Raw genomic sequence first — 22,044 nt, 5'->3', positions numbered from 1 at the left:
GTGAGGGGTTGAAGCGAAGGGCCAGCACATCTAAGCTGGGGCCAGACCAGACGTGGTTTGCATCCAAACACATCAGGAAACATCCCCATTCTCCCCAGCACTTCCAGGTTAGGGCAGATCTAAAATACAAAGATTTGCTGATGTAGCTGTATTGATTTAGAGTGGGAAAGAATCATAATGTGAACTAAAATAGCAATATTGCCTGCAAAACTCTCCATGGAGAGGCAAGATATGCACACAATACGAGCCCAATTATATATATTTTTATAGCTGATGCAATCTGGGAGGAAATTTGATAAAATGTTTTTGTCAACATGAGCTGTGTCATCGCTGGCTAAATGAACCAAGTCTGTGTGTGTCGGCTAGTCCTCCTGCCTTTCTCTTGGAATTACCAAGTATCTCGAAAGCATGAGCCTTAAAGTTGCAGCTGTGCATCTTTGCAGTCACAGATGATGTGGCTTTTGAGGTTGAAAGTAGTTATTATTTGGTGCCTGACTAACTGTGCTGTAAGCAAATATTATGGATTTGTTTTTACTCCCCTGGTACAGTGATTGAAACGATATCAATCAGACACTACATCTCTCATTGACACTAGTATTTTTCCTCATGGTATCTCAAACCTGAGGTCAACATTTGTATTCTTTGTATTATTATTAGTTCTGCATAGACAATGTATTTTGTAGTCATTTATGTCCCCCACCCTTTGATACTCTGAAGGTTGTAGGAAGGCGGGTAATTGTCCAAAGACTTCACAGATTCAACGTGCCAGCAGCAGCCAGCCCCATCCACGCAGCTCTGGTTTACAGATTGATGGGATCCACTGTCTTCACTGCATCCATCACGTAAACCCAACACGTACGCCTGACTAGCCTGAACAGCGCTGCTAATAAACAGCAGCGTCTGTGTCACATTGCTCTTTATGCTTTGCTTTGCGCAGATGAGTTTTGTTTGCTTAGACCTTGCTACCCTGCTTTCAGCAGCACTGCCGTAATCATCTGTGAAAAAGCTTAAGTGGACAGCCAGTTTCAATCTTCCGAGATATCCTCAGGCTGATCATAAGTGCGCTGTTGTAGGACAGATACAACATAATCCTGACAAGCACATCTGACCCCAAAATTTCTCTGTATTTTCTATTATATTTGTTTTAATAATGTCACGAAAATTACTCTTTGGGATACCAGAACTGAAAATGAAGCATTTTGCTACTTAAGAAGACAAAACCACTGAAAATTTTTAATCAAAGACATGTGGAGAGGGAGGGAAAAAAAGGAAGGTTTTATGGAACCTTTTCACTGGAAAAATGCAGTTAGCTTTACTAATAATAATACCTCCACACATGTGATCCCTTTTCAGGAACCAGCGCTGAGGAGAGAATGGAATAAGAGAGCAGGAGCACAGCCAGACCTCCCCTCCCTCAGTGGGAAGATTTCCACGTGATGGCAGGTTTGCAATGCCCCGACAGATCTTGCCATAACTCAGAGCACTGGCTGCCTTCTCCTAAGCACATGGGCAGCCAAAAAGTTGCCACTTTGAATGACAATTCAGCAAGGGGAGCTTGGTAGAGGTTTAGAGAGGCTGAATTGTCCTCTTTACTCACAACCTATTCAGCAGCATCCTGCCACCCCTGGCAGAGCTGGCCATCCGTGCCATCGGGAGTGGAACTTTTCAGCAGCCACGGGTCTGCTTGCACTCGCATCTCCAACAAGAGCATCTCCGGACACCTTCCAGCATCGGTGGGTGATGTCTGGGGGGCTCTGCTTGGTGTCCCTCTCTGGTGCTCTCTCCAAGTTTCTCCTGAGCCATCAGCACTCACAACCTTCCCCTTTTTCTGCAGTTGCCCCCCGTAATCAGCGGTTTTCTCAGCCTCGGTGACCACGCAGAAGGGTTTGATGGAAGGTGCCAAAGGACCCACCATGGCAGGTGGGACACAGAGCCATGGGGCAAGGCACATGTGTGAAGGGTTGGCTTGTGCAATGGGCTTGGTTGGAAGGGGTAGGTGTCACCTGCAGCACACTGCCTGGTCTCCCCCCAGCTCGAAGAGATGACACCCTGCATGTGACAGTCTACCCAATTAGTCAGGTGTGACTCCCTGGGGTGGCTGGTGACCTGATTACAGGATCCATTAGCTCGGCACATGGGATAAAAGGATGGGAACAGGGTACAGTGCTGCAATGCATGCTGGCGTATGGGACGTTGTACGGGAGAAGCCCATAATCTTGACCCAGGATGTGAGATTTGATCATTTCGATGGAGGATGGGAAAGACTTGAGGACCACCAACATGCAAGTGCTTTTACAGCATAGAGCATCTGCTGACAAAACTCCATGTGCACAGTCCTATTTTTACAGCATGTATTTTGCACGGACACAGACGTTTACTAACAAACCACAGCTGCCTTTTAGACGGACAGTTACTGGCCTGTGGCTCTCGAGGAGTCTTTGGTAGGATCTGTGCATTTAAAAATGAAGCAGCAGCAGATCTTTTTCTCCTCTTGTGGAGAAATTGTGGTGAAATTGTGGTGAAAATGTGCATTAGTAGGGAGGCCTGCAGGCATGTTGCCTGTAAATGGAAGTATTTTTTCCAGACTTAGCAGGATCTGCTTTTCTGCTGTGTCTGTGCATTTGTATACGCGTGTGAAATGTGATCACAATATATAGTCAAGATAAGAAACCAAGCCACTGATGTCCAAATGATTAGCTCTGACTGGTTAATAAGTACCTACATGACAAACAGCAAAGTCTAATGGGAAGGACTGTTATATGAAAAAAATTGAAGCAAATGATAAGTACATGATGAGAACAATAAGGTGCCGAAATGAACTGCCACACTTTCTGCTTCAGCTCCCCAAGTAAAAATAAGCAGCTCGTGTCCTGTGTGATCCAGGATCCTGACCCAGGAGAGCAGGCACTTCCATCAAACTGCATGGAAACAGTGATGGCTGGAGCTGGGACCACTTCTGTTTTTTTCACACTGACCTGGTATTTTGGCTCTAAAACCTTCTTTCCAATTACTGGGAATGCTGCTAAATTTCAGGGCATCGGGCTGAAATTTTCCATGTTGTTTCCGTTCCTTAAATGAGTCTCAACCTTGAGGTTTGAATCTTAAGACTTTTTGTTTGTTTTTCTTGCGGTTTTAGGTTCACTTTGAGTTTCTTGTAGAAGTCTTCAGCCAAAATTATTCTCAAAGGCCTCAAAAAGGGAAGTAAGGAAAGAACAGAAAGAGAACAGGGAGGGATAGGCCTGCCACCCACAGAAAGGGAAAAGGCCATCAAAAAAACCCAAAAATAAGAAAGGTGACCACAGTGGAGTGAAGGAATTGCCACAAGAGGAGGCTGAGAGGAAACGTGGAGTGTGGTGAGACAGAGAAAAGGAGATCCTCCATCCTCCAGCTCTACCACAGCAACAGGGAAGATGAGGTTCATGAAGAACAGAAATGACCTGTCCTATTTCTTTTAAACAAATCAATATCCAGTTGCAACATTCCCTGACAGCAAAGATTGCGTTAACATTAGGAAATAAAGCTAACCTACTTAAATTGGGAGGCAAAAGAATGTGTGTCCAGGGCCTACAGCGAAAAGGAGAATGTGGGAATAATAAAACCTTTGTTGTCTGCTCCAGCATGGATGTGTAAGATGATCTTGAGAAAGCCATCTGCAAAAAAACACCATAACCAAAAAATTTCAGTACCTCACAGGAGGGCTGTGCGGCTGTATAGTTGCCAGTTTTCAGTTACTACCATGTTGAACTCTCTAGGATAGCTTAAACAATCATTTTCTCACATTTGTTCTATACTTTTTTTTTCCAAGAGTGCTTTGAAAGCTGCCTGACCCTATGGCCCTCCCACCACAGCAGCTGTACGATGCCCATTTATATCAGAGGATTGCTTTTGTAAAGGCTGTGGTATCCTGGCATCTCTGGAGGAGATCTAAAAAGCGGAGGTGGACTCACTGAAACCCTCACATGGTACCTTTATTACAGAGCACCCAGTCCTGACCCAGAAAACCTTGCCAGCACATGCAAAAGGCTGCTTATTCTGCAGGAATGAAACCTGCTGCAGCACGGAGGTCTGCAACAACGCTGGAGCCTCTTTTGTTGGACCTGTGTGGTTTCCGACAGTGACCACAGGCTTGAGGCACTTCACAAGCCCCCTTTTCCCTGGCTATAAAGGGATTTAGCAAGCAGCCCTACTACCCAGGCCAGAAGGACACACAGAGGCAGGTCAAACTCTTTGGATCGTCTACCGGTGTCCTTTAGCCTTCCCAGCTGCCTGGCAAACCCTTGTCCCCCCAGACACCGCTCCAGCTTGGCCAGGTTGCAGGTGCTTCATCTCGAGACATGCAAGATGCTTCATTTTGGGGCATGCTAGACTGCATATGGAGACACCCCGGGGCAGGCACCTGCATCCAGACCTGGCGTTAAGATATCGGTGGTGTAAAGGAACTTCTCAGATGCCGTCTGCCTGAGTGTTTGCCTCTCAAACTGCTTTAGTTAAAGCCTTACTGGGATGGCTGCCTATTCCTTCCTTCCCCCGTCAGAGCAGGGTCAGACCCTTCCTTCGAAAGGCATCGCTGGTGATGAGATTTCCATCTGACAGTGGGACCCAGTCCCTTTGTTTAGGAACAGAAACGAAACATGCTTCATTGCACCTCATTAATTCTTTCAACATAAGCATCTTCAGTTACATGTTTCTGTAGCTGGACATATGTGTGTGTCACCACGGTAAAGGAGAAAAGAATTTCCACCAATGTGAAAGTGTGGTGCTCCCTTTTATCCTGATCTCATTGTTAAACAAATGAGCTTCCTTTAAAAGTACTGTGACGTTTATTTGCGTCTCCAAAAGCGGCTATTTTCACCCCTGTGTCAGTTTACACTTTAAGAAGTAACCTTCTTTTTAGGGGCTCTGTTAATTAAGGGGAATAATCTTGATTTCAGTTAGTAAAATTGCTTTGTGTGTATGTGGGTGTGTGAAAATAATACAGTATCTTATTTCAAACCTCATGGGGTTTCAGCAATTATGCTTTTAACAGAAAATCTCAAAAGTCAACAGCCTTATAATGTCTAACTCCTGGGAACCAGAGTAAGGAGAAATTAAACATCCATCTTTGAGTTTAATGGTGTAAAAATACAGGTGTAGATAACTCCCGTTACGTGCATAATTCCCTCCTGCTGAAATACAGATCCCAAAAGGCTCACCCTGCCCAGACAAGGTAAAGCCAGATCCCACAGCCCCTGCTTGCTTGTATCAGCCTGCCTGCACAACAATATTGCACGTGAGGAGGAGAGCAGGCTGTGCCCGGGCAGACATTTCCAGGTGCAAAGTAGCACGTCCCAGGCGAGGAAAGCCTCACCCACTTCTGAACATGCCTTTCTTCTTCTTGGCTGGTCCCTTATCATCCCACCCTTCTTCAGCTCCTGCTCCCTCTTTTATTTTTTCTCGATCAAGGATATGTAAATGCTGCTCTGAGTCACGGCTGCTGCAATAGGAGTTTCATCTCGTTGGTAACAGCAATGCTGCGTGAGCGTGTGCATTTCTGCTTTACGTGATTGTCTGCACGTCCCTTGGCAGACAGCGAGTATGTCTCCGAAACCACGGCTCACATGTCTGATCACTTCCACTCCAAACTCTCGAGGCTGACTTAGGGACAATATAATAACCAGTTTCTTGCAGGCAACTGGGCAAGGGTCCAGCCAAAAAGTTCAGTGAATCTACTGGCTGACATCTAACTCATCTGAAGTTCAGGTCCACAAATAATCTTCTACAGTCTCTTGGCAGAGGTAACATTCAGAGACACCCGATCTTCTCAGGCACTCCTGCGCTTGGCTTTGCAGGAGATCTTGCCCCAAAATGTGGAGGGAGTAGTACTGGCAAGGTTGGTTAGGTGGTAGGAAAGGGGATCTGCCCACTTTTGGAGATAGAGGGCTTGTATTTGCAAATCAGACCACCATCATTTGAAACTCATAATTTGTTGGCAGCAGATAACTTTGCATTCAGGTTGGCAGAGATTTCAAATTCTTCCAGTCCTGAATTGCTGTTTGTAGATGTTCGCACGGAGCCCGATTTAATGGGTTCTGGTGCCGATTAAGACCAGTTGTAGCGCACATGGTAAATACCATGGGGAAGTGACAGCAAACAGAGCTTTTCAGGAGAGCTGTTAAAGTGAAACAGCAGCACGTAGACGACATGGACATTGGGACAAAGACTGGTCCCACAGCCCTGTCCTTACCCTGTTGCAGGATCACCAAACAGACAGGGAAGAGCACTAACATGAACTAAAAAAGAAATTTTCCTCCCTTTCTCATTCCCTATTTTCTGGTTTCAGAATATTTCAGATCCAGCAGAAGGCATAAGCAGACATTTGTCCAAATTTGGCAAATTGCTTTCAGAACGAGTTTATTTGAGCAGGTAATGCAGGGGTGAGCCCAGTGATGCACTGTCACATTTTCAAGTCTCTCCAGTATTTTAAATTTCCTGTTCACTGCCAGCCAGCAGTATACTTGAAGCAGGGTGGGTGGATCAGGTATGATGGGGTATGTGCTGTGACATGATTTGTGACTTTTAGAGACACCCATCACTGAGTGTTTCTAAGGAGAGGGTGTGGGGCAGGACTACCCTTTAGGCAGTTCAGAAATTTTTCTTTACAGTGCACATTATGAAGCTTCCTCATATTATCCAAATTCAAGTATTATCCAATATCAGGTATTACTCTCTTGTACATTATAGTGTGCTCTAGACTGTGCTTCTCAACTAGTCTTGAAAAAGAAACTCATCAATCCCATGTGATGAGAATCCTTAGAGCAATGTGTTTCCCTATAAATAAGAATTTTGGCCATTTTATAATCTTTCTAGTCAAAAGTGTCTTAGTATTAAAGGTGTTTCTCTTGGGTTTTCTGCTTTCTTATTGTCGTGGTTTAACCCCAGCCAGCAACTAAGCACCAGGCAGCTGCTCGCTCACTCCCCCCCCCCCCCCCTCAGCAGGATGGGGGAGAGAATTGGGAAAAAAAAAATAAAACTAATGGGTTGAGATAAGAACAGTTTAGTAGAACAGGAAGGAAGAAACTAATAATGCTAATAATAACAATAATAAAATGACAATAATACTAATAATAATAATAATAAAAGGATTGGAATATACGAGACAAGTGATGCACAATGCAATTGCTCACCACTCACCAACCAATGCTCAGTCAGTTCTTAAGCAGTGATCTGCACCCCCTGGCCAACTTCCCCCAGTTTATACACTGGGCATGACATCACATGGTATGGAATACCCCTTTGGCCAGTTTGGGTCAGCTGTCCTGGCTGTGTCCCCTCCCAACTTCTTGTGCACCTCCAGCCTTCTTGCTGGCTGGGCATGAGAAGCTGAAAAATCCTTGACTTAGTACAAACACTACTTAACAACAACTGAAAACATCAGTGTGTTATCAACATTCTTCTCATATTAAATCCAAAACATAACACTACACCAGCTACTAGAAAGAAAATTAACTCTATCCCAGCTGAAACCAGGACACTTATTTATTTTCTTGGTCTCCTCATTTAAAAGTTTTTGCTCACTTAGAAGCAGATCTTGTGACTTTTGCCCGAATAAGGAGAAACAGTCATGCCATAATTTGGCTCTGTTGGTAGTGAGGGGATGGAGAAAGAAAGATTGGGAGAGGAGAATATTTTTCATTTTACTTAGGCCACATACTACAACAGTTTGCAATACCCGTTTACGGGCAGAACTAGACAGTTTGCTGGCACATATGAGTCATTGTATGCAGACTCCATCCACAGCTGTTAACCAGTGCTTTACCTTGGCACAGGCAAGAAGAGGCAGGAATTGGAAAGTCCTGTGGGGTTAAACCTGAGGAACAAGCAAAAGTATGATAAAACTCAGTGGGAGTTTTCTATAATTCACCGAGTAGCCCTACACACAACACAAGGGCTTGGGCTGGGGCAACAGTAGGTTGGCAGGGCTGCTTGCTCCAGCTTCTTCTCTTAACTGGGGGCAAATAGACCCATGTATAACTAGTGGGCTTGCAGTTGGCACCCAGACAGGGACACTGCAGGTACAGACTCCAGGATAGGATGGAGGTGGCTTAGCAGAGAATTTAACTAATTCGCTAGTCATCTACTAGCAAAAGGGGATGAAATAAGTCCAAAGATTTGGCAAAAGGTACTTGAAAACTAGTTGCAAAAGCCTGTTGCTGCTTCTCTGCACTGGGTAGGGGATGGCTGTCTGTCAAAGTCATCTTCTTTAAGGAATTGCTGGACATCACAGTCAAAGAGGTTTCTTCTATAAGGTTTTTTTTAAAGCATTCCTTAATGACTGAAGTTGGGAAGCCTTTTGAGATGGGGTAGAGAGTGCAAGTGAGCTTGGTCTGGGTTACAAACAGTTTTTGCTGGAAGAACCGATATTGGTCCATGGCAGCACATACAGATGTGGGGCTGTGCGTGCATCTCCCTCGAGCACCCCACTTTGGGCAGCCCTGGTTTGCTGTTCTGGCACAGATGTCTGTTGTTGAACAGATGTTGTCTTGTAAGCTCCCCTAAGCAGCTCCATTTTCCAATCAGAATTGTAACTGGAATTATGTACAGAAGATAATTGCAGCATTTATAAAAGGGGAGTCTAAAAAACTGGCCTTGCAGCTCAGCGAATTGAGGTCACCCATCAAGCTGCTGCCCTCCCCTCCTGCTTGTTTCAAAAAAGCCAGATGACTTTATTAGAGTCAGCTGCTGAATAGATACCGTTGGCATTACAAGCCAGGAAAGACAGCTAGGATACTCTTTTGTCACTAACTTATATTTTGACCAGAGAACAAACCAATGCTTGCTGTATCGTCAAACAGGTAACGGTCTCTTATGTAATTATAGCAAATTATTATAATAGTTATTATAATAATTTATAGCTATTTGTCCCTTAAGCCAGCTCCTTCGTCATGTTTTTCACTGTCTGCTCTGTGACTGTCTTGTTGAGATATAAGCATTTTTGGCAGGGGCTGTCTGTGTCATATGCAGCGCTGGTCACCCTACTCATGGCTAAGGAGAGAGGTTCTGGTTTTGGTAATTATATTGTATCACTGAAATCAGCTATTAGCAACAGGAGAAAAAAATTGTAGCATCTGGATCAGTATATAATAACTGTACGGAATCACAATGTTATTTTAAATGTAAAGAATCACAATATTATTTTCCCTGCCCTTGCTTTCAAGACCTGTGCAAACATGTAAATACATCAGGACTGGATTGTCTATGCAGTTGTCTAATGAGACCTTGGCAATTAGTTTAGGCCTCAGCTTGTTAGACACAATGGCCCTGCTAGTCAGCAGGTGTAAATAAATATAAAACAGCTGTTGAAAATCTGACCCATAGATTAGAGAGCTATATCTGAAGCCAAGAAATAATCTTTGGATATAGCGCTGCCTGAACAAAAAGATGTGGTTTGGATTAAATCTTCAGTCTGCAATGCTAATATAATTATAACTTCAGAAAAAGAAAGCATCAACCTTGTTAAATAAACATCTCTGTGGCAGAGAGAACAGAACTTTTAAATAAAACAAAATAAATTAGTGAGCCAAACAAAAATCTCTTAAGAGGCAATCCAGAGTACTTTTCTACAAACAGCTTAAGAGTTTCTCCATATTTCCCCTTTTCTTCCATGTTCTAACCATGATAGGGAGATGATTGTCTAATGCCAGTATCAGAGCATGGCAGAGATGAGATATTACACTGTAGACATGCTTGTGGATTGGCTAAGGTCCACTGTTTTTGTAAGAGCTTCAGCTCTATGCATTTTGGTGTATAGACTTGATTGCAAAATGTCTGTAGATGTAAAGGTGTGTACATAAAATTCAACGTTAATATCTAAATGGGGCACTGCAGACCCTTGGATAATGGGCCATGAAACTAAAATGTGCAAGTGGAGACTTTGCTTCAGTCTCAGCTGTTCAAAGATCCTGCAGTGGCAGAAATTGTGCCCACCTAAAGTTCACTGCAATAACTGCATCAGCGCCAACACAGACTGACAGCAATGCTTCACGTTCAAGAAATAGATTTTGTTGTTGCACACTATTCAGTGCAAATCATACATGGATATATTTATCTGTATTTATTTACCTGCATATATAATAAACACACGTGCACACGTAGAATAGATATATATATAATTGTAAGGAACAAATATGTATACTTTGAAAAATGATGTCTTCATCATCTTGGTAAGTTTTCAATTTCTCTTAACTATAATTTCAGTGTAAATTTTTTTGACACTTTTGACCTCATAAGCAGTCAGACCAATGAGATTGAAACAGCTGATTTTTGTTAGCCACTTTACACAAGCTGGTAAAAGACAGTGCTGGTAAAAGGGTAAGTGGTATTCCAAAATACTGGAAAGCCAGTGGGATGGTGGATGAGTTGTGAAAGCCCAGTGCTCCCGGCAGAAGCGGGTGGGCTGGCAGGTGAGCAGAAGTCTGTCAAGACAGGTCTCTGCAGCTTTTTGTGTGTCCACGGAGCGTTTGGGGTGATGCTATACAGCTCTGTGATCCCACTGCAAGACAGATGTAAGGGATGAACATCCTTAAAATCCCTGTGAAATCCTCTAAGATCTCCAGGTGACATGAGGGATCTTTTTCTCCTCAGATCGGAGGGAGCTGGGGCTGGGCTTTCAACCATGCCTGTTGCTGTTACCGTGGGCAGCAAGTGGTTAAAGCAGAGTCAAAAAACATGAAGTACCAGAAATCACGAAAGCTGGTGATAAAAGAAGGCTATGTTTGTGACATACAGCAATTTTAGAAGCACCGGGTATTTCAGTTTTACGGTGATCCCAGCAGTTTCAGAGCCTACAAGACTCCCCCTTGGTCAGCGTGGTGGTCATCTCCCAGTTCGACAGAGGAGCCAAAACAAGAACCAGCCCTGCCGCGTCCCTACTCCAGAGCCGGCACTGGGGCAGGCTGGCTGCCCTTGGCAGGGATGTTTTCCTTCCCCTGCGGTGTCCTAGGAAGCGAAATGACTTTAGGGAAAGGAGAAGGGAGGTCAGTCCTCCTGCTTGAAACAGAAGAGACACATTCCCCCCCCATGCACGTAGTCAGCGCAGCTGTCTTCTCGGGATCTTGGTCAACTTCCATTTCCCGAATCAGTGAGGCTGTTGAGGTGGCTGTCATTGAAACCCCACTCGGAGCTTCACTGCACTTCCCTCCCCAGGAGGATGCTTTAGCGTGGTGTGGTGTTGTGTGAGAACCCCCTGGGGTGCATATGGCTCTGCGAGCCTGCTCTGTAAGACAAGGGGCTCAAGAGCAGGCAACAAGCAAGAAATCAAAGAGGACTCAGTCCCGGGCTGGCCATTCGTGGTCAGAGAGAAAACCCTGGCCTCAGCTGACAGCCTTGAAATATGTCAAAGCTTCCTTTTGCTGGCCCAAAGAGGCCTGGGAATTATAGCCCCATGGCCGGGGGTTTTGTTGTCCTCCACAAGAAGTCACCCCGGACACAATAAAAGCAGCCTTCTTGCCAGAGCAGCCAAGGCGATTGAGAAGGGCGAAGGAAGCTCTTAAACATTTGCTTTCTGGATTTTGACTGCCAGATCTCTTGGGAGAGGTTGGACTCCTCACAAAAATGCTTGATGTGAAGAAACTCCCTAGGAAGGGATTGTTCTGTTTTGTTTTGAACTTGAAGGCCTCCAGTTGACTTGGGACACTGCCACCAGCCACCTAAGGAAAGCTTGAAGCCTTCCTACACAGGGTGGTGTAAAGTCCTACTGTGGGTGTACAAAAGGCCTTCAGAGGCATGACTTTCCCTGGGACACAAACTTCTTGCCACGCTGTATTTTGTGGTTGAACATAAACTGGGTGGTTTGATGCTTTTAATGACAAAATTCTACTGAGGTTTCTCTTTCCCCTCCCACTCCCCTGTGGCTTTTACTCTAGGTTAACATGAGGTTTTCCCTGGAAATCATTCTGTATGGGTCCTATGTGCCTGTGGACATTTTTTTGTCCAATGACTCTTTTAAGAAAAATGCATTACCAATCCAAAAAGGAAACAGAAAACTGGTTTCCCTGCTCAGGGATAGGAGACACCATTCCTGGCTTGAGCATCTCGCTCTGTCTCACACTCCCTGTTGTTCCCTGAATCTTGCATGCTAGGCAGTACATCCTCAAGGGGAGGGGAGAGACTGTTTTTCTCCCATTCTTTGTTTCCCCTGGTCCCAGCTTTAATGTCTCCTCCCATGAGTTTGTCCTCCCCACCAGGGACAGCAGGGTCCTCTTGGGCTAGAGGAGCAGTGATGCTCATCAGTCCCCCTGCACACATCCTGACACTGGGCAAAATGTGCACTTGTACACATCCAGCTTGGTGCTGAGGGCTCGTGGCTGTGGCTGTCGCAGCAAGGGGCTCAGTGGTATCAGTGTAGGAGCAGTGTGCTGTGACAGCTTCGGTGCTTGCTGCCTGCTGCAGACACCCTCAGCGCCATGGTCTACAGGTATCAAGGTAATTTCATGGAAATTCTGGGGTCCTAAGTATCAAAGTTATTTAGTGGCTGTTCTGTGAATATCTCCTTCGGTTTAACACCCAATTTCTGTCTAAGTTCTCTTTTGGGGACCTAAGTGCTATTTTGGAATATTGCTGCTAGACTGTCCTTGCCTCAGTTTCCTTAAGTATATAATGGAGTGTCATGGTTTAACCCCAGCCAGCAACCAAGTACCACGCAGCTGCTCACTCATTTCCCCCACCCCATGGGATGGGGGAGAGAATTGGAAGGAAAAAGGCAAAACTCGTGTGTTGAGATAAGAACAGTTTAATAGAATAGAAAGGAAGAAACTAATAATGATAATAAAATGGCAATAATAATAATAAAAGGATTGGAATATACAAAACAAGTGATGCACAATGCAATTGCTCACCACTCACTGACTGATGCCCAGTTAGTTCCCGAGCAGCAACCCCTCCCAGGCCCAATCCCCCCAGTTTATATACCGGGTATGACATCACGTGGTATGGAATACCCCTCTGGCCAGTTTGGTTCAGCTGCCCTGGCTGTGTCCCCTCCCAACTTCTTGTGCCCCTCCAGCCTTCTTGCTGGCTGGGCATGAGAAGCTGAAAAATCCTTGACTTGGTCTAAACCCTACTGAGCAACAACTGAAAACATCAGTGTGTTATCAACATTCTTCTCATACTGAATCCAAGACATAACACTATTCCAGCTACTAGAAAGAAAATTAACTCTATTCCAGCCAAAACCAGGACATGGAGGTTACAGTATTTTCCATCCTCATAAGTTTATTGTGATGATGCAGATGTTTAAGGCACTCAGCTTAAAACGAGGTGAACTTAATTTTCTACATGTTTGTGATAAATAACTAGAACCCTGGTTATTTTGGTAGTTTACCAAAAGGCACTTCTGATCGAAACCCTACAGCCTGTGCAGCATCTGTAGGCGTCTGCAGATGCATTTTGTATGAAATGCAGTAAAACAGAACAGGTACAGTGCTGAGACTGCTAAAACTCTAGTCTAAGTACCAGTTTCTTTAAAGACATTTTCATTAAAGATCAAATCTGTGACAATGTGAGAGATTGCAATATGCTATGATAATAATTTCCCTTCTCTATGGAAGGAATACAGTTGATTTGATTTCTTAACCCAGAGATACAAAACAAACACAGACTCTGTTGTCTGCTATTTGCAACTCCCACAACTCCCAAGGCCACAGCATGAATTGCCCTTAAATTTGACTAGCACTACAAAATGCAAACACAAACATAGGCAGAAAAGTATCGGCAGAGCTTGCCCTTTTTTTGCTTAGTGAGGTGGCAATGGGAAACTGCCTGTAAGATGCACCACAGCAATTCAGCTCCAGCGTAGGGCTGGGAGCTTGACCTCTTCAGGTCATGGTGTACGAACTGTGCCCATGTCCTATTTAATTGATGTTCTGCTTACCACTCTGTTAAGCACCAGATTTGGAAAGTCTCCAGCTGGTGCGGAGGAAGGAACGGAGTCAATTTGCCCCTATTCTTTCCTCCACTGCTGTGCAGAAGAAGGTAGGATTTGGCTTTCTGTTGGTATTTTAATCATTACTCCTCAAAATGAGTACAGAGCATTTATGATTTTCTTTCTGCCTGTCACATGCTAAGTGACATTAGGACTGAACTGTGAATGGAGTGAGGTAGTGGTGAACTGCTCTGCTTGCAGCCTTGGAGTCAGAAACAAATTAGTTTCTCATTCAGCAATACTAACCCATTGCAAACATCCTGGTGACAAATTTTTAAATAATATATCAATGAAAGCATTTCGTTTACTCCATGTTAAGCACGTCCTCCTTTTCAATTACAAATGTCTTTTTTCCCCCCCCCCCCCAGTGTGCCCAACAGAGAATGGCTTTATATTTTTTAACTACAGAAAAAATTGGATTAGTGAGCCAAAATAGTTCTGGTTATCAGTGTTTCAGTTTTAGATAACAAATACCATGCTTGTAACCAGCACATGTAAAGAAATGTGTTGACCAGTGGTGATTCACATACAGAATCAGGCTGCTAATGGACAGCTTGCAAATGGAAGGAAAAGCTAAGTTTGTTTAATATATTAGTGTGCAGATGTTATCTCTGTTTACAGATAGACAAGCTGAAACTTATAAAGACTGAATTGTTTGCCAAGAAAAGACAGAAAAATGCAATGGCAGGTCTAGGGAAATATTTTGGATCTGCTGTCTACAAATCATCAGCTCTACCAAACAGCATTACCTCCCTTTAATTAATAATTCATTGTTAAGTGTTTGGAAACAGCTGAGCAACAAGCACATTACACTAAAAGATGTCTCGTTGGCATCTTTTTGACCGTGAAGGATGTGACTTAATATTCCTCCATTTTGGCATTGAGAGAGCCTGTATATGGTAAAGAGCCGCTGTGCCTGGTTTTCATGAGTGATTAAAGATGAACAATTGATTTATTATTTTTGCTACAGATCTTGTTGGCAACCATGCAAGATGTGAATTGCCTAGTTGTTTTTGTCTCAGGAAATGTAGTGTTTTCGGCATGATAAATATTTTTATTCACATACTTATCTCTCTGAGGACCTCTTCTTCTGCCTTAGCTCTGTTATGCTAAACCATCATCTCTCTTTTCAACCTTGTCTTTCACAGGGGAAAGTTTCAGACTCTCTTTCCATTCATAGAAATGAGAGGGGGAAAAAAAGACTGATTGTTTTCAATCTATATAGATCTTCATATCACTGAAAAAAAAAACCCTGGCTGGACTGTGTCATTAAGCACTTCCTTTGTGCTGGTAGAGATTCTACCTCCTGCCTCTTGGTATTTGACTTTAGCGTTGTATGTTTGGACCTTCCCAGTCCAGCTCCTACCAGTTATGGTCTCATCTCTCTGTGTCCATCTGAGTCTGGCTGTTTCTCTGGTGCCTTCAACAGGGACATTCTGCAGCCATCCAGTGTGTAAATGCAGAAGCACTTCCTCAGCAGGAGTTAGAGGCCATCTTCACTGGGGTCTTTAAACTCATCTAGGCAAGGACAGGAAGGCTTAACATGGCTTCAGGCAGCCTGGATGCTGCTAACTTTGTTGAGGCACAGGCTCTGCTGACAGTCCTGTGGACAGCGTGATGACCAGGTGCTTGTGAAACCTCCACGGGGATTGAGGTGCCTTGTGCTCACAGCCACCCCTGAAGCAGCTCTTCAAGAAGGGTACAGATAGTCCACTTTTGGGAAGCTCCTGCCTTCATGTCTAGCTTATTTGTGTCTAACTTACACACAACCACTGAACAAACTGCATCTGCCCACGGACCTTATTACTTGTCCCTTTGCTTGCATAGCAGTCTTGCTGCTTCAGCAAGACCAAATATTTTGAGCATTTATTTGGTCTAAGTATTATTTGTGTGCCACATCTCCATCCATTCTGAAATTGCTGTCCATGAGTCCACTTCCTCGGAGCCCTTCCAAAGTCCAAATATCAACCCTGCTTCTGCCAGCACAGAAAACATGTCACTGTGTTGCACACTGGTGTCAGCTGCCCAGATTCCTGCACGTGTAAAATATCTCCAGCGGTGTGCTCCCAGGTACACAAAGAAATGATACACATCCTCAAATAATGCCAATGGGCAAAGTCCAAAGGTTTCCTTCTTTTTCACCATTCTCCTGTCCGTGTGCTCAAAGCTCTTGCTCCAGTCAAGCTCATTGACCTTGCCAAAGTCTTTCCTGCATTTCCACCCTTGCTCAGCTCATGCTTATCTTCTTTTTCTCCCTGTCCCACTCTTTGCCTCCCAACGTCAGAGTCCCACTGCTCTAGGGCCCTTCTGGGAAGCTCCATCTTGTAGGGCACTGACCAGTACTATGGCACGTCAGCATTGTTTTCAGGTTGCCACCAAACCTGTCTTCCTTCTTTACCTGGGCTTCTTCACATAGCTGAGCTTCTTCACCTAGGTTTCATGCTTGGCAACTGCGGATAATATTTTATGCTATAAAACAGTTGGTGGCAAAGGGGATGAACGTCCTCCCGCTGGAGTAAATCGGGAGTAACTAAATCTGGTGTGTTGCTGTCCAAGTGGAAAAAACCAGGCCTGTGCACAAAATACTGCAGAGCATGAAAGTTTAGTGTGCTGTGCCACTGTGAAAACCATGACCTGTGCACCTCGTGATAGCATTGCTAAATGAGCTTTGAAAAGAGAACATTTTTCTAGTGGCTTCTTAAAGAATGTGGGTGGCAAAACAGCAACAGTAATCAGCAACGTTAATTGCAGTCACACATCAGTTTTCATTGGCATTTACCAACTTTCCATATAAAAGAAATTGTTACACTTGAAAGCTGAGGTCAGGTTAGCTAATCATTCATAGCGTGTTTACTTCCTCCCGGGATTGTCTAGCAGGAATTGTACCTTGTGTTTTAAAGCCATTTCAAGCAAAGAGCCTAGAGTGTAATTGTTTAATTGATTTAAAGATCTTTATAGCTGACCTGCCAATCAAAGTGATTCAGATAACTAGCTGGTGTGTAGTCTGGTGAATTAGACTCAACTCTGTATTACACTTATTGACATGTGGAGTATCTCTGAGGAATTGATCTGCTTTTTTTCCAAAACGTTGATTTCAGTGAAATGGTGTTACTACGTATTTAAAATCATCCACTATGTCTGTTGCATAAAATCATGGGACTGTGAGTCAGTCATCTTGGATGACTAACGGTTTTGTCACTGATTCACCGAAAATGAATGTCTATACTGCACCCAGCATGAACAGAATGAAAGCTCAGATGCAAAAAGCAATCCAATCAAAGGGCCAGAAGGTTTGTCACTGGCTAATTAGGGTAAATTATAGGGCTATAGTTTTATAAGGCTGTTTTATAAGGCTACAGTGTTTCCAGTTACCATGTGTACTTATTGTTTCAGAATGGACTAGTTCCTTTATAATCTTGTGCCTAAGGTTATCTAATCATACAATGGGTGAATAATATATTTTGCCAACTGAGAAATGTACAGGCATGATAAAGTGTTTTAAAAGGAGTATTTTAGTCATTGCATTAGAGTTTGTTTTCTTCAAGTTACGGAATATGACTTTAGTAGATAAAAGGGGAAAACTAGGCTTTCAGTCACAATATGTCTGTTTATAGGCCAAATATAGAACAGATTAAAAAACAAACAGACAACTATAATTTGTGTTTAACTATATGACCTGGTACAAGAGTCTGTAGTGAAGACAACTGGTGATTCAGCTTTGTCAGTGAATTATACTTTTTCCAGCCTCATTAATGACCTGGACTAGCTAATACCACCTTCTGCAGACAAAGGTAACCTTGTCCCAAATTATCAGCCAGTCATTAACAGTCATTGAAGGCTGGAGAACTCCTGCCCCCAGGACACTTCCAGGAGCTCAGCACCAAACCCAGCTGCTGCCCCCGCGGAGGGGAGAGCTTTAGCTCAGATCCTCATTGCGGCCAGGTCTCCCTTCAGGGTCTGCTCTGGCTCCTGCCTCCCACCCATCTCCCAAATGCCCAGTGCTGCCTCCCAGCACACCACAGCCCAGTGCAAGAGGGGCTCTGCTCTGATGAATTCACAGAAATTCGGGAAGCTCTTGCGTCTGCCCCTGCAGATCCTTCATGTCTGGGGCACTTGCTGCTGGCTCTCTGCAGAAAAGTCATCATTATTCTATTTTTTTTAGAAGAACTGGCATACGGCCCAGCCTTATGCATCCAGCAAAACTAAATCCTCAGGCTTTGCCTTACTTTAACCTCCATATAAGTTGCCCTTCGGGAACTGTTTGGTTAGTCCTCTCCATACCTCATCATGGAACACCACAGCTACAAGCATTCACACATGGAGAATAGGGACAGAATTTACATGACATTTTGTAGAACTGACTCTTGCCAGGACCCACATAAGGACAACCTTTCTCATCCCTTGAAAAGTTCATGTCACATGCTCTATCTTTGCTTGCTTCCGTGGTGATAATTACCCCTGACTGTGCTGTCGTCTTTTATGTACCTCCTGTATGGACCACCATGGCTGGTGGAGCATGTCCTCCCACGCCACAGAGGAGCAGGAGGGTCTCTGCTAGAGGATCTCTCTACTGAAAGTCCACATGCAAAGGGAACAGCTTTTTGGTTTGGTTGGGATCCAAGGGAGGTTGGAAGGACTGGCTTCAAGACAAGGTGCCAGGCAACGAAATGGGCACAGCTGAAACTTCACCTGCTTTCTTACTCAATATTGTGATAAGAGCTTTCCTTGTATGTTCATGTTCAACCTTCGTTGATTGCCACTGCCGCTCTGGGGTTTTCCCAAGACAGGGTGTGTGTTGCTGCTGATACCACTGTAGTGCTGATAGGGGACTGGTTATTTACAGCCTCTGGGCTCGCCTGCTATTTCACAAGTACCAGTCACTGAACAAGTTCTGCGGGCGGGCTGATCCAGGGAGCAAAACATTGCTACTACATGCATGTGTTTATCTCCGTGTTTGCTACAGTCTTGAGTCAGCTCTGCCTCTCTGATCTTCTTTTCCCTACACCTTATTTTTAATACATTTTTCTCCTCCTGTCCTGCTCTCTCCCTCCCAAACCTCTGTTGTTTCATTTCCTGAGAAAAGCACTCACTCACATCTTGAATTAAAAAAAAATATTTCTAATTCCAGTATATTCACCTTGCTCATTGCCAAAAGTCATTATGAAAATCATGAAGATGTTGGAGGTTCAGAAGGTAAACCAAAACACAATGATGATGTTACAGGAATCCTTTATCACGGGAAGGAGAAGGAAACCTACAGGGCTACCAGCTCTGCAGACTGGCAGAGAAAATGGCATGAATATTCATCTCTGGTCTCAGATATTCCCTTCAGGAATACTCTGAAAAGCAAATTATACAGGACAGTGCCATAGGATGGTCCCTTGTGTTCACACTGCACTGGGAAGTGGACTCTGAACTGCAATGCGAGAGGAGCTGGGGGCTCTTTATGCTTTGTGGTTCCCCTTCTTGAATCATTTTGGCCACAAGGATACAAAAGGCTTTGTTTTGCTGAAAAGAGGAGGGGGAAATCTTTGAAAAATGCAAGTTTAAGCCAACTGTGCTAGTTTTAGTACCCTGCGTAGCGCACAATGCAGGGCTTTGTGCAGACTCCAAGGAGAATAACATATGTGCGTATTTAAATGGGAACTGAAAAGAAATGCTCTGTCAGGGAGATAGGGATCAGTTTCCTAAGTGAGTGTAATGGCATGAGAACAGTTAGGAGATGATTAAGACCAACACAGAGAGCAAAGCTCTCTGAAAGAGAGGCTTGCCCTGGACATATGATCTGCTGAGTAGATCTCAACTGAAATAGATGTCTTTGTGAAATGTGTTTGGATCTTGAAAGCATAGGCAGGAAAAGATCTCTTTTAGGTTTTGTTTCTCCTGGGAACACTCCCTTGTAGGCAGAGGAAAGTTTGATAGGGACCCAAATAGAGATGTCCACCTAGTTAGACATCCTTCTGGGATGCGCTTCTATCAGTAGTTACCCCTTTCAGCTGCTTGTCACTGCCAATCTACTGGATGAGACACTTGTGGGACTCTTGTTTATTTTCCTCATGGAGAACCAGCTGGATTACTTTCATTGTTCAGCTTGTTGGTCTAGGCTGATTTTCATCAGCAGCTGGCTGAAGAGTGCTCCCATAAATTGCCCTGCTTGTAGGGTGCTTGGCAGTCACTGACAGCCAGAATAGCAGGGGAAAGAAGGTTGAGACAGCAGAGTCCAGCAAGAAGATCTCAAAAAGATGTAAAACCACCAGCCAAGACGAGAAACCCTATATTCATTCCCTTACTGCACTCGACCACCATAGCTCCCTAGAGCTTAGTGCGCCAAGCTGTGAGCCTTGATAATTGCCACAGCGAGGGGAAAGAGATTCCTGGGATCTAGATACTAGGTAGGGAGAGGGACATCCTGATTTCGGCTTGAGACAAAGTGGAAAGAAAGATGGGATACGCAGGCAGAAACTGTCCTCTACAGTTTCATAACTCTTCTGCACAATTCTTGCTTGCATCAGCAGCACTGATATATCATGAATAATGGCAGGCATCTTTTATATGGGAACCATTTTGTATAGTACATTCCTTACCTGTCTGGAAAGTACCCTGAAATAAGTGACAGACAGTTTTGAATGGGCCACTGCTCCAGTACTCCTCTTGAAGCTGGGTCATGGTACAGCCAAGAGCAGAAAATGCCTGGGTCCAGAAGGACATCCCATACAAAGCAGTCATCCAGCTCTCAGGAGAAGGCTCTTCATCCCCAGCAGATAGTGATATCTCCGTTTCTTTTCTGCTTCAGATATATAAATCCAGAGTAGAACAGCAGTTCAGGAAACGCACGAACCTCATGTTTCCTGTTGGGTAGGCAGTCCTTGTTCTGCATGTTTAGATCATGTTTCTGCACTGTTTAGGGAATCTTATCTCTGGATTTCATTGTGAGGACTGTGTATGTAAAGCCTAGGGCTTGGCATTCCTGAGGTCCGGCCAATGTCTGGCCACAGGTCCTCTGAGAGCGGTTTGTTTTGTTGCAGGGTCATCTCTCACTGCATGATGAAATGTGCTTTTACTGCCTTGTGTTCGACACTGGAGTTGAACACAGAGTCCTACCATGGAGCATCACGTTTTTTATGGGGAAAACACTGGGATTCAACTAAAAGTAGAGCATATCTCAGTGGGTGGTTACAGTCAGTTACTTTCCACAATATTTCTGCTGTGCATAAAGCAGTCTTTGTCCCTGTGCAGCTGAAATATTAAACAGGCTAACGAGCCACTCCTGGCCTTTCCTTACATGTAGGCATCCCTGCCCACCACCTCTTCCAGCAGTTAACCATTGTCAGGGAGGATTGGCTCCTTCGCAAACAGTCCAGCAGAAGGGAGGCCAACCTCTTCTCAGTGTGTTTGAGTGAAGGAACCTTCTCCTTATCTTCTTTGTAGCAGCAGGGTGTGTGCATATCAAAAAGAGACAAACTAAGCTGGCAGAAAAGGTCTTTCACAATTTCATAACTGTCCCGAGCAATTTGGCTTGCTTGTAACTGTCACCACATCAGTCACGCCGCTGGATTGCTACAGCAGCTGAACGGGAACAACATCTCCTTCCAGTTGCTGCGTACCTCAGGAATGGGGCTCGGCTCCCTTGCATTGCACGGAGCATCGACAGTCCCGGTGGGAGGAAAGCACTGAGACCACCAACCCACCTCATTGCCAGTGGTGTTCCCTACCTTGTCTTTACACCAACAAATGCTGAGGTCTCTGGGCCACAGTGCCGTTGCACTACTTACCTACTCAGTAGCTACACCACCAGCTAAGGTATCCATGGGAAAGGATGTTTTTAAACCCTCTGTCAACTGCTTTTCCTTCCCAGGCTAACATGTTGTCAATTAAACTGTCTTGAAGTGAAGCTGAGAAAAACATGTGTTCTGCATGTGTATCTAGCAAATAAGAAAAAAAAAAAAAAAATCTAGTCTGTTCCGTCTTCTCCCCTGTGCCTTTGCAAATCTGACCCCGATTTCCATTAATTTTCTCACAAACATTTGGAAATCAGAAGGTCAGTCCTCTGAGGTTTTGTGGTCACCTGGTTTGAGTAACCTGAGGAG

General features: G+C 44.3%; 1 protein-coding gene across 1 annotated transcript in view; it reads left to right on the top strand.

The window, feature by feature from the left end:
- The first annotated feature begins 8,810 nt into the window (after window positions 1-8,810).
- NDRG1 (N-myc downstream regulated 1) overlaps window positions 8,811-22,044 on the top strand; it is a 75,391-nt gene continuing 62,157 nt past the window's right edge. Inside the window, exon 1 of the mRNA XM_075023995.1 lies at window positions 8,811-8,831. The gene's annotated coding sequence lies outside the window, so the exon portion shown is untranslated. The remainder of the gene's footprint in view (window positions 8,832-22,044) is intronic.

Source organism: Buteo buteo, chromosome 3, assembly GCF_964188355.1.
Source record: "Buteo buteo chromosome 3, bButBut1.hap1.1, whole genome shotgun sequence".
Classification (NCBI taxonomy): Eukaryota; Metazoa; Chordata; class Aves; order Accipitriformes; family Accipitridae; genus Buteo; species Buteo buteo.
This window is presented reverse-complemented; position numbering and strand designations above follow the sequence as displayed.